Source organism: Coregonus clupeaformis, chromosome 39, assembly GCF_020615455.1.
Source record: "Coregonus clupeaformis isolate EN_2021a chromosome 39, ASM2061545v1, whole genome shotgun sequence".
NCBI lineage: Eukaryota > Metazoa > Chordata > Actinopteri > Salmoniformes > Salmonidae > Coregonus > Coregonus clupeaformis.
The window spans coordinates 13988764-14001632 of NC_059230.1; the positions used below are offsets into that span (position 1 = coordinate 13988764).

Here is a 12869-nt window from a genome sequence, read left to right on the forward strand (position 1 = left end):
GTTAGTTTACACCTGTTGTTTACGAAGCATGTGACAAATAAAATGTCATTTGATTTGGCCAGTGGCAATTAAAAAGTAAATCTAGTCCGTCGTCTCGACATTAGATATATCCGCTTAAGAGATTCTTATCTGAAGAGTGAGAGGCGATAGCTTGATGGGGGTGAAATTCATTTTACGATGATTGATTTACTTGATTGGAATGGTGAGGGTTTTAACGGCGCATTGCGGTGAGGGAGGATTGACTCTGAGTAATTGGATGAGACTCTGTTGTTTTTGGTGGGGATACAAGTTCTGTCGCTCCACCCCTAGGTTATGAACAGTGTTGTCCCGAGATTCACAAACAGAGAGTAATGACGTGACATAGGCTCATCTATAAAGGCACAGCACCTTGGCAAGGATACACAGGCCTGGCCTGCACCTTAGGGTTCTGTATCAGGATAAAATAAAATACAAGTGTTGGGGATATTTTTATTCTCCAAGGTCTCACTATATGAAGTATGTTAGAACTTACTGTGTAGGTATACTGTATATAATCTGGGGTTGGTGTCAATCCATTTGAACTCAATCAATTCAGGTAAATAACTGAAAATTCTACTCATAAAATGGAAAATAAATACTCATTGAAATATAATTTGCAATTCATTCATACTGTACATGTTGAATTGATCCAAAGCCTGATTAAATGCCCGCTCTTAATACAAATCAAATCAGTATGTGCTGGTTGATCTTTGTTTTGAAATCCATGATTGTATCGTTCAGTAGCTCCTTTAGCTCTCCATCTAACTCGTGTAACAAGGATATCTTTTTTTTCTGCACTGGACAACCTGAACTGACACACAACAACAAAGTGGAACTTTAAGAGGTAGTTTATCTTGCCATAGAATTAGGAATTAGAATACTAATTAATTTAATAGGATCTTTATGATTCTTGCTGAAATTAGCACTACCCAGTAAAGGAGAATCTATACATTGATTTGCGACAGCTGTCATATAGTCTGGTTCATGGCTTTGAGAGAAACCGCTGTGATGGGAGGCTGGTACCATGCAAGCCCCAGACTGACTTGTACCCTCTGATAAAGTGGCTGTCATTGAGTACATTATATCCTCATTGTCAGTAAACCTGTTATTTAGCAAGCACCAAAACGACAGTAACTCAGTTTCAACCAATGAGTTATAGCTGTTCATCTATGATACTTAACTGTCTATAAATTATGTTTATACAACGGGTGGGTCTAGTCCTGGATGTTGATTGAAACAGCATTCCAGCCGGTGTCTATTCCACAAGTTACCACCGGCTAAATCTATGACGTTGAAATGCCTATTTACTCTGTTCCATCTGACTGTGCAATCCGCTGTTTCATCAGCTCAGCCAGGCAATTTAGATACTAGATCTACACTGTAAAAAGCATCTAGACATTATCTCCCATTTCTTTTAGACTAGCATTTGGTTTTCAACAGCAAAGATTTGTAATAACCTTGCTGTCTGTCTCTCCGACATTTGCAACATTGTTTTAATATTGAAATTTGATCTCCAGCTGTCCTATGGTAATTAACGTGTCGGGAGTCGGGACGAGACAGACAGGCTGGCAGCTTTTCTCAGCCAGTCGAAATCATGAATCAGCATAATTGTTATGGATACACTGCATTCAAAAAGTATTCAGACCCCTTCCCTTTTTCCACATTTTGTTATGTTACAGCCTTATTCTAAAATGGATTAAATAAAACATGTTCCTCATCAATCTACACACAATACCCCATAGTGACAAAGCGAAAACAGGTTTTTAGATTTTTTAGCAAATTTATAAAAATACAAAAACAGAACTACCTTATTTAAGTATTCAGACCCTTTGCTATGAGACTCGAAATTGAGCTCAGGTGCATCCTGTTTCCATTGATCATCCTTGAGATGTTTCTACAACTTGATTGGAGTCCACCTGTGGTAAATTCAAATGATTGGACATGATTTGGAAAAGCACAAACCTGTCTATATAAGTTCCCACAGTTGACAGTGCATGTTAGAGCAAAAACCAAGCCATGAGGTCGAAGGAATTGTCTGTAAAGCTCAGAGACAGGATTTTGTCGAGGCACAGATCTGGGGAAGGGTACAAAACATTTATGCAGCATTGAAGGTCCCCAAGAACACAGTGGCCTCCATCATTCTTAAATGGAAGAAGTTTGGAACTACCAAGAGTCTTCCTAGAGCTGGCCGCCCGGCCAAACTGGTTGTTGACATTGTTTGGACATCAGACTGGGGTGAAGGTTCACCTTCCAACAGGACAACGACCCTAAGCACACAGCCAAGACAATACAAGAGTGGCTTCGGGACAAGTCTCTGAATGTTCTTGAGTGGCCCAGCCAGAGCCCGGACTTGAACCCGAAAGAACATCTCTGTAGAGACCTGAAAAGAGAAGAATGGAAGAAACTCCCCAAATACAGGTGTGCCAAGCTTGTAGCGTCATACCCAAGAAGACTTGATGCTGTAATCGCTGACAAAGGTGCGTCAACAAGATACTGAGTAAAGTGTCTGAATACTTATGTAAATGTGATATTTCCGTTTTTTATTAGTAATATATTTGGAAAATTTTCTAAAAATCTGTTTTTGCTTTGTCATTACGGGGTATTGTGTGTAGATTGATGAGGAGGAAAAAATATGTAATCCATTTTAGAATAAGGCTGTAATGTGGAAAACTCAAAGGGTCTAAATACTTTCCGAATGCACTGTATATAAAGAAATGTCAATGGAAAAACACGAAATGCAGCTAGTTTGCTGTCATTCTAGCTTCAGTTTGAAGTGATTGTGTTAGCTGTGTAGTTGGCTATCTCTTATGAACAGTGGCCTGGCGAGAGAACAAATGTCCTATGCCAGGCACAATTGCACATCATTGGCTCATTGTTATGGACATATCCCAACATAAATCACTAGAAAACAACTGAAACAAACGCAAATGCAGCTACTTTGCTGTTATTCTGTCTACACTGTTTGACATGACTATGTTAGCCAAAGTTGGCTAGTTAGCAAGCAAGGGATAAGAACGTTGCCAGCCATCATAAATTTGGCTATCAATTCAGATCACCCTTACCTTCAATATAAGTGCAAATAATCAACGGCACAAATTTGCATTACAGGACTTGATGGTTTATCCAAAAACACATGTCAAAGGGCAATTCACCACCTCCCATAATTGCTGATATTCAAAAGTTCATCAGTGTTTTTGGAATTAGTCAAGGTCTCCAGAGATTTACTGTACCCCAGTGAGGGTGTTTGTTGTTGTTGTTGTTGTTTGTGCACAATACACAGCCGGTATAATATATGCATTACCCTCAGCCCCTATGCAGTTTCGGACATACTCTGTGACTCTTTACATAATTATTACATGTACATATCATTAGCATTGGTAATGTTTTCGTTAACATACAGTATGAGGGGACCCCTTAGTGCAGAGATCATCAACTAAATTCAGCTGCGGGACGATTTTTTATTGAGCAGATGTTCAGGGGGCCGGAACATAATAACTAATAATTTGTAGAATGCAAATTGACTACAAGAAGCCCAAACAGATATAATATTTGACTAAAACATAATCATTTCAAACCTTGCTTACATTTGTATACGATCACATATATCGCTCTGTTATGCGTGAGAAAACTTTGGAACAAATTTCCAAAATTAAAATCACTTGGAGCTGAATTGCTGATGTTTTTACAGTATGTTATGTTTTTTTTTTTACTTGGGGTACCAAATAAAATCACCCGCGGACTGCCAGTTGGGGAACCCTGCCATAGTGGGTGGAGGGGTTTTCCACTTTATATACTGCAATGTAGAGTGCTGAAGCACGTAGCGCGTAAAAATGGTCTGTCCTCGGTTGCAACACTCACTAGCTTCATGAAATGGGTTTCCATGGCCGAGTAGCCACATACAAGCCTAAGATCACCATGCGCAATGCCAAGCGTCAGCTGGAGTGGTGTAAAGCTCGCCACCATTGGACTCTAGAGCAGTGGAAACACATTCTCTGGAGTGATGAATCACGCTTCACCATCTGGCAGTCCGACAGACGAATCTGGGTTTGGCGGATGCCAAGTGAACGCAACGTGCCCCAATGCATAGTACCAACTGTAAAGTTTGATGGAGGAGGAATAATGGTCTGGGGCTGTTTTTCATGGTTCAGGCTCCTTAGTTCCAGTGAAGGGAATTCTTAACGCTACAGCATACAATGACATTCTAGACCATTCTGTGCTTCCAACTTTGGGGAAGGCCCTTTCCTGTTTCAGCATGACAATGCCCCCGTGCACAAAGCGACGTCCATACAGAAATGGTTTGTCGAGATTGTTGTGAAAGAACTTGACTGGCCTGCACAGAGCCCTGACCTCAACCCCATCGAACACCTTTGGGATGAATTGGAACGCTGACTGCGAGCCAGGCCTAATCGCCCAACATCAGTGCCGACCTCACTAATGCTCTTGTGACCGAATGGAAGCAAGTCCCCGCAGCAATGTTCCAACATCTAGTGGAAGGCCTTTCCAGAAGAGTGGAGGATGTTATAGCAGCAAAGGGGGGAACAACTCCATATTAATGCCCATGATTTTAGAATGAGATGTTCGACGAGCATGTGTCCACATACTAGTGTACATGTAGATTAGTAAACATGATGTATATAGAGCATCAACATAATGCCTATAGGCACACTATTGAGTTCATGTTAATCTCCTTGTAACAGTGTTCATTTTATGATATTCACCATCTGTTCCAGATGTGGCGTCACCTTAGAAACGTAAAAGGTCACTACATTGCCAGACATGATAGGGAACAAACTCGACTTCTCTCATTCAAAAGAAGGGAAACACTGTACAATAGCCAAGCATCTGGATTGCCTTTGTCTTGAATCCATCTTATTGAAGGACAGTTGGTTTATGGACTCGTCGTATAGTCCTACATGACAAAGTTCACCCATTATAGGTAATGAGTGCTCTAGACAAATCCCACCCTTGCCCACATTTATCAACAACAGCGTATTACACCCCCTAAACGGTGCCAAGATTCTTGTTCTTGGCCCAAGAACATAAAAAAACACAAGGTTAGACATAGCGTGGGATTGTAAATCTAATAACTAGTCTCATCCAATTATATTCAAAGAGAGAACAGGCTTGAAAACAGTAGCAGTAGTTGTATTATGGCCATATTGTATTTCTGTTATAGCTTGTACTGTAATGTGTCTGAGCATGTGTAGTCTGTATGTTTAAGGTGTACATTACAAACAATGTCAACAACCTTTCAATTTTTAAGACGTTTTCATGTTATATGCTGTAGGTATCTGAATGCATACATTGCATATCATATTTTGTAGGCCTAAACCCACCAAAACACGTCAAGGACAAGTCATTTAATTGTGGCTTTGGTTCTCGTTGAATCGTGTGTTTTTCAAACAATCATTTCAATGACATTCGAACAATTTTACAACATTGATTTTGTAAGCACAACTGAACTTTACTGTCCAATCAAACCTGTAATTTTCACATCGCCAGAACAGGCTAATTGCTATATCAAAAGTTATTTGAAATGACATATTTCCCACATTGTTCATTTTTATAAAACCACCACTTTTATTTAACCTATAAAATATATATTCAGCAACACACACCTAGATCCAATTTTGCCCTTAAAGTTTAACTCAATATTATTTGAGTGGATAAATCAACATTACTCAATCAGATACATGTAATGGAGAGAGAGAGAGAGAGAGAGAGAGAGAGAGAGAGAGAGAGAGAGAGAGAGAGAGAGAGAGAAAATGTGTATTTTGATAGCTATTTTGGTCATTCAGATTTAATTCATAGGCTTAGCTTTATCTGGGGAATTCCACCATTTACTTACACAAGCCACATGCAATTGAAAAATGTTGAAGAGTTATGATAACAATACATTCATGCTGATAATGTTTTTGCCCTTGAAGCACCAATAAAGTCATCACTAATGATTGTTTTAACAATGTAAGAACAACTAGTCATATGTACTACTACTATTACCAATACTGCTACTATTGCTACTGCTACTACTACTACTACTACTACAGCTACTACTACTACTACTACTACTACTACTACTACTACTACTACTACTACTACTACTATTACTAATGACACTATGTGTTATTCATCTCTACACTTTTTTATAAGCCAATATTATCGACTGAGGCAAAAATATAAATATTATGTCTTTGTGCATTGTATTCTGCAGTTCACCAAGCCATAACAAAGTCAAGTGTATGCCGGGCCCTGATTTAGAGGCTGAAAAACAATGTCCTCGGGCGACGAATGAGTGAGGGTGTTTGGAGAAAACTTGCTTTTGTGGCAGGGACCCAAAGCTTCTGATGAATAACATAGCCAGCAGGCACAAACATCTCGCATCTAACAATGGTAACATTGAGAGAGCCACCCCACTCAGTGTATCAGTGTCCCAGCCATCTCTCTTTCTCTCTCGCTCTCTCGCTCTCTCTCTCTCTCTCTCTCTCTCTCTCTCTCTCTCTCTCTCTCTCTCTCTCTCTCTCTCTATCTCTCTATCTCTCGCTCTCGCTCTCGCTCTCTCTCTCAATTCAATTCAATTTCAATTTAAGGGCTTTATTGGCATGGGAAACATATGTTTACATTGCCAAAGCAAGTGAAATAGATAATAAACAAAAGTGAAAAAAACAATAAAAAATTAACAGTGAACATTACACCTTCAAAAGTTCCAATAGAATAAAGACATTTCAAATGTCATATTATGTCTCTCTCTCTCTCTCTCTCTCTCTCTCTCTCTCTCTCTCCCTCTCTCTCTCTCTCTCTCTCTCTCTCTCTCTCTCTCTCTCTCTCTCTCTCTCTCACCCACGCACACATTTCTTCTTCATTCACACATTTTCACCATCTGAAAACTATTTACCGACTATTTTACCATGCAAGACAAATGTTTCCCTGAAAACGGTTAAGTGTTATGATGTCCAAATGTCAACATTACATTGGTGGACTGAAGGGGAGAAAGTTGATCTCGCGGAGTTAGTTTGATCCTGTTGAGTGACGTCACCTTTCCATCCCCTCTCCCTTTCTGTGCCTGAGTCGGGCAGTCTGTGTATGAGTGTCGGCGAGAGAGAACGAGAACGCGTCCCTGTTGCACCGCACACACAGAACTACAATCTCGACACATTGAATAATGAAGACCTAACGCGCACAACGACGGGAAATATACCACATGTTTTCATCGCTGGACATTCTGGTCCATTCGCTCGCTGTTGTGGTTTGCCTCTTGCTTTGAGGAACATTAATTAAAGAGTAAAAAAGCAAAGTCAAGGAAAAGAGGCGAAATAAAAGCGGACAGACTGGAAGCGAAGCGTATATAACGTTAGATGTACAGACGGATTATTTATCTAATACTGCTGTCATTCTGGATGTAATTCGCGACTATTCTTATACAACTGGAGACCGAGTTCAAAGACTGATTGAAAATATGATAAGGTAAGCTTCTATGGAAATGACCATTCAAATGGGCTAATTTGTCTATGTATGACTTCTCACGCACAGTGTGAGCGGATTGAAGTCTTTCAAATAGTGTGGTGCGTATTGAGATGCGAATGGTTTGTTGTATTTGTTTATTGTCAAATATAATGGGGCACCAAACTATGCCTGTGCTTAGGCTATAGTGCATTTCGTGAGTTATACTTATGGATTAGTTTGTTGTTTTTATTATGTAGGCCTATAGAGTGGAAAAGAAGACTGCATTTTATTGAGATGGAATTGACTCTGAATAAACCAGTGCCTATTTTGTGAAGGACGAGAGCATCCCATTGAATTAAATTATTCAGCATACATGTACATTTAGAACAGGATAACAATAGGTTTTTGAATTATTATGTTTATGACTATTCCAGTAGACTAGACGATTTTGGGGATCTGGGTATTCGTTTACTGTATGATAATGTACATTTTACAGCAGTAGGCTAAGGAAAGACAGTTGATTTATTGTGCAGTCCTATGGTAGAATCATACGCATGATCGATAGATGATTGGGTTCATAAAACATTCATAAACTATTTTTATTTGCTCCTCAGAAAAAGAAAAAAATACGATTTATTTGATGGTCCTCTTTTAGGATTACGATAGTGATATCACATTTTAATTGGAAAACAACTATTTTCGAAGTTGTATGGAGTCTTCTGAAATAATTTAAAGCCGCATTCCTCGCACTTGGAAGAGACGCGCGTCTTATCTATGTTGTTGCCTATTTTTGGAACACATTTTTTTCCCCCACGGTCCTAACTAAACTGTCGGACAGGGCGAACTATATCCCTGGATTTACAGGCATTGAAAAGGGCACACAAATAAAGGCGAAAACGCCTGTCACTAAATCAGGTGAAAGCGAACCTTTTTTTCCGTGACAGATTTTCCAAGATAACTTGCGAACAACACCTGTGCTCACTGAGCAAGTTTAGCCACTAGGGGCCTTCATAGCCTACTCTACTCTACAGTAAAACAGCGGAATGCAGAGTAGAGAGACCGGCCAATGGGGTTTAGATGGCCAGTGATGCCAGAAGAAGACAGGCCAAACTCTCTCCCCTTTGCCTTACCAATGCCCCTCAAGAGATATTCCTTTTGTAAAACTCCTGCTGTGATCATACAAGGTTATCATGGTTGTTGTAGACAACATTTATTTTGCGAATAATAAGGTTGCAATGCTGTGTGCTGCTCTGCTGCTGACCTTTTTTGATCAATTATATTCTTATATTTTAAAGAAAGTAATCACATTTTTGGTTAATTGCTTGTTGTTTACGCAGTATATAATTTTATTCAATTTTCTGGGTTTGAGACTTTTCTAGGCAGAGTAATATAGTATGTGCATGTATGAAACAGTAAATGTAAATTACTTTGCGTTTGGTTATCCTACAGTCCATGTCCATTCAGCTGCGTTATAGCTCAGTATTGGGTTGTGTTGAGTTTGTTGCTCTGAGTGAAATAAAATCCATTAAAAGAGGTTGGAGTAGTGAGGTGTTGAAAATGGCTCGTAAGTGCTTTGTAATTGTGTGTTTGCGTATGAATGTGTGTGTGTATGTGTGTGTGTGTGTGTGTGTGTGTGTGTGTGTGTACGTGTGCACATCTGTTTACGTGAGCAGCTGTGTGATTGAGCAGTCTCCATGCAGTTTGTAGACAGTAAGCACTTCCAGAGAGCTCACCCAAGCACCAATACTGTCTTCTATGTTTTACAGTTTTCAGCTCCAACAATTAGCACTCGCCCAATTTTGACACACAGCAATTAGCGCCCATCGCTACTTGTTCAATTTCTAATTTCACTGTTACGACAGCCTCCTTCAAAAGAGGAGACTAAACGAATATGCGTTTACGTGTAATAGCATAGTCGATTTGAGTTGTTAAACCCAAAGAGAGCTGTTGTGAGAGATGAGTTTTGCTGTTTTGAAAGCAGGGTTGAAGCGACCATCTTGTCTGCCCCTGTCCTTGGCTGCTTTCCTTGTGAAGTCCTTTGAAACAATTTATGGCTGTGTTTGAAGAGTATTTTTTTCATAACAAACCGAGTTTCTATGACTGAGTGCGGCAGGGGAAGACTGTGTTGTGTATCGATGAGAGTGAGGCTTTTAGTTCACTTGCAGTGTGTGTTTCATGTTGGGACTGAAAATGATGATACAGTACACAGGCCGCTGACACGAAAAGAGCCTGCTGCCAAAGGGTTAATAGATGCCCTTATGGGGATTCAGAGCATTTTCTCTCGTTCCCGTTCCTCATAGTTTGGCCCCGGCTCATTCTGAAATCAAACCCAGCGTTTTGAGTGCCCGTTAGTGGAGAGATAGAGGGATATGTTCAAGGTAGAATGTCAGGGTATTCCCCCCCTCTCCCGGACATGTTTTTGTTGTACACTCACCTGGCTAGAATGTTATATCCCCCAGGGATGCAAACCCAGCACTTTTCGGCGATATTCACCGTTTGATCTCAAAACAGGTCATCCACGTGAATCGTGCAGATCAGGAAAAAATAACGAAAAGTGCGCAGACGCGGAGTGTATCACCCACTGAGCGATGAGTGCTTCATCCAATACCACGTGTGACAGCTGAGAGCAGCCCCTAACCAGCCATTAAAGGTGCTGCATGGTCATTCCAACGTCTGCATTGTCCGTGCAGCATTTATGATGATATGGCCTCTGCAGAAGTCAGGGCATTCATACTTCTTGCGCTTCGCCGAGCAGCGCAGAACTGTTGAGCAGAGCTGTTGTGAAGGAAGTTGTCAAGGAAGTGAGTTTGTGTTTATACCGGACCTCCCGCCCCCACCTACAATCAACCAATCATGTAAATGGGGAGCTATACGGAGCCCTCCTTTTTGTTACAACATTTAAGAGGCACACAGCGATGCAGTACGGAGCTAAATTTGGCCTCTGCGTGCCTCCGTAGGCTCTGCAATTGCGTCACACCCTCCATACGGCGCCTCCAACCACATTTTCGGATCAAGCATAAATGGTCTCTTAGCCTACTCCGCTGCTTCTCTCCGTCCGTTCTTTCTGTGCATCTCCATCAGTTGTAAAATGTTATTTAGCCGTGATTGCGAGCTGGGGTGTGAAGGCAGTGATGGGGTTTCTGTTGTTACAATTGTTAAATTATTGGAGCGGCTCGCAGCGCGAGCAAAGTGGATACGTAGATATCTTTTCATTTCGCCTGTAAGAACAAGCAAGCCAGTCTGACCATGCAGCCTCTGAGTGCCACTGCCATAGTGGAAAAACGGAGCACAGTGACAGTCATGCTTGCATCTTTACATCAATGAAAAACGTGAGTTTCTAGCCCAAACCCAATTCTACCGCGAATTGGCACGTTATATAAATGTATAAACAATGTCACGGGCCATTTGAAACTACTGGTGGGCCGTGGGTTTTTGGTTTGATAACAAATGACCTTGTTTAGTCATGTTACCTGGCTAGCTAGCCTACAACATGGCACCCCTTGGCTATGCACAGGGTAAACGGAAAAGGGACAGATAGCCTACTCAAAGAGATGCTTCAAAGGTAGGATACATATGCCTAATCAATGTAATTATATGCTAAATCTGAATAAAAAATCCATCAATTTTTCTGGTGTTTCTTAAATTATGTTTGGTGTGTGTGTGTGTGTGTGTGTGTGTGTGTGTGTGTGTGTGTGTGTGTGTGTGTGTGTGTGTGAGGGAGCGTGAAAGAGAGTGGTGTGCAGTGGCGTGTATTCAACAACATTTACCAAGAAAAAAAAAATGTCCTTCAATTTGCAAGATGCTGAAAGTATCTCACCGGAGAAAGCATCTGAGCGAGCAAAACAATGCCCCTCTGTCTCTGTATGTGTAGCACATCTATCTGATGCTGTCTGGTCAAAAATAATACGATATTGTAGCATTGAATGCAAGGGAAGCGAGAGAGCATTTGGCCTCCCTTGGTAAAAAAAGTATAAAATAATTGCCAATCAGCATTGAGCTAAAAAGCTAAACTGTGAATGGTCCTGGCGTACCAAAAAAAAACGTGTAAAGAGAAGCCAGTTTGGATTTGGCTTCTCACCAATCATATCTCATCAAAAACCAAACGTCATTGACAGAAAAAACTTGGTTGAATGTATTCTGCCACTTTGTCTTCTTATTGTCTCGGCATTAGACCTATATATCACAATGTCAAGGCATATGAACTAACAGGTTATAGAGCAAACAACGCAATTATCACAACACATAGGTTGTAATATGGGAATTTTTTCCTGCCGTGGTTTCCCCAGTGATTTTACCCCTGCACCCCTAATGGTGGTGTGAGTGAGAGTGAGTGATTGTGTGGGTGTGTCTGTGTGTGTGTGTTAGTGTGTGTGTTAGTGTGTGTGTGTGTGTGCGTGCGTGTGTGTGTGTGCGCGTGTGTGTGTATGAGGGAGAGTGTGTAGGCTGTGTGTAAAGAGTAGGCTAAAGATGGTTTCATATAGGCCTAATGGTTTTTCCCCTTACTGACACAATGAAAATGCAGATCATTATGCATTTTTATTCCTTATTACATTCCTCCTGCCTAATCACATGTAGGCCTTTGGATATGAGCAGATCAGCTATTTTTTGCAGTAGCTTTTTCAATTATACAGTAAAAAGTGCAGCGTTTCCCCTCTATTAATAGTAGCCGCCACTCCAAAAAATATGATGGTAAAATGTTTCCATTGTTATATATTTTTAAAGAAGATCATCTTTTTCAGAACTAACAATCACAAAAATAAAACTAGACAGTCAGGGAGAATCAAAAATTCCAAAAATGGCATGACATTGATTTTGCAATGAGTCACTCAGATAGCATAAGCCAAGGCAAAATGTGTAGAATTGCAAGAAAATAAGCTTTAAAACTGTAACATCTTCTCTCTGCCCCATGGCAAAATGTATAGAATTGCAGGAAATTAGCTTTAAAACAGCAAAATTGTCTCTGCAGCCAAGAGGAGGGCCTCTAAAATTTGCGGTCGTAGACCACTTCATTGGCCACAGCCACTACCACGCCCCGCCACCTCCCATGTTAACTTTGCCACCGCTGCTGAAAAAAATCCAAGGGGAAACACTGAAGTGTGAAGTTAAATTCAATGTGTTGTATTGTGTAGAGGTGTGGATATCAATGACAGGTTTTTGTGCAGCACACGTGCAGAACGTATAGAAAACAGGAACAGGCAAACCCTGTGGTGTCACGATACTACTCTGTATCGTGATACTTGGCCTGGTATCACATCGTTAGTAAAATGTTGGTATTGTGACAACCTCATTCTGGAAATAGCCAAATGTTCTTGGAGTTTACACAGATTTTTCGCGTGTTTCTGTGTGAAACATTTTTGTCACCTTTTTGGCCCTCACCAGTTAGCATCCCTGATCCCCACTCCAGGTGTACA

The 12869-nt window shown here is 40.7% G+C and overlaps 1 protein-coding gene across 43 annotated transcripts in view; it reads left to right on the forward strand.

Annotated features, from left to right (window-relative positions):
* LOC121554718 (receptor-type tyrosine-protein phosphatase delta-like) overlaps positions 1-12869 on the forward strand; it is a 597272-nt gene that overhangs the window by 374311 nt on the left and 210092 nt on the right. The window contains exon 1 of one of the 43 annotated variants that reach the window (XM_045211918.1): positions 7086-7479. The exons of the other annotated variants lie outside the window; for them this stretch is intronic. The gene's annotated coding sequence lies outside the window, so the exon portion shown is untranslated. Of the gene's footprint in view, positions 1-7085; positions 7480-12869 lie in introns of those variants that run through there. 43 annotated transcript variants of the gene reach the window in all.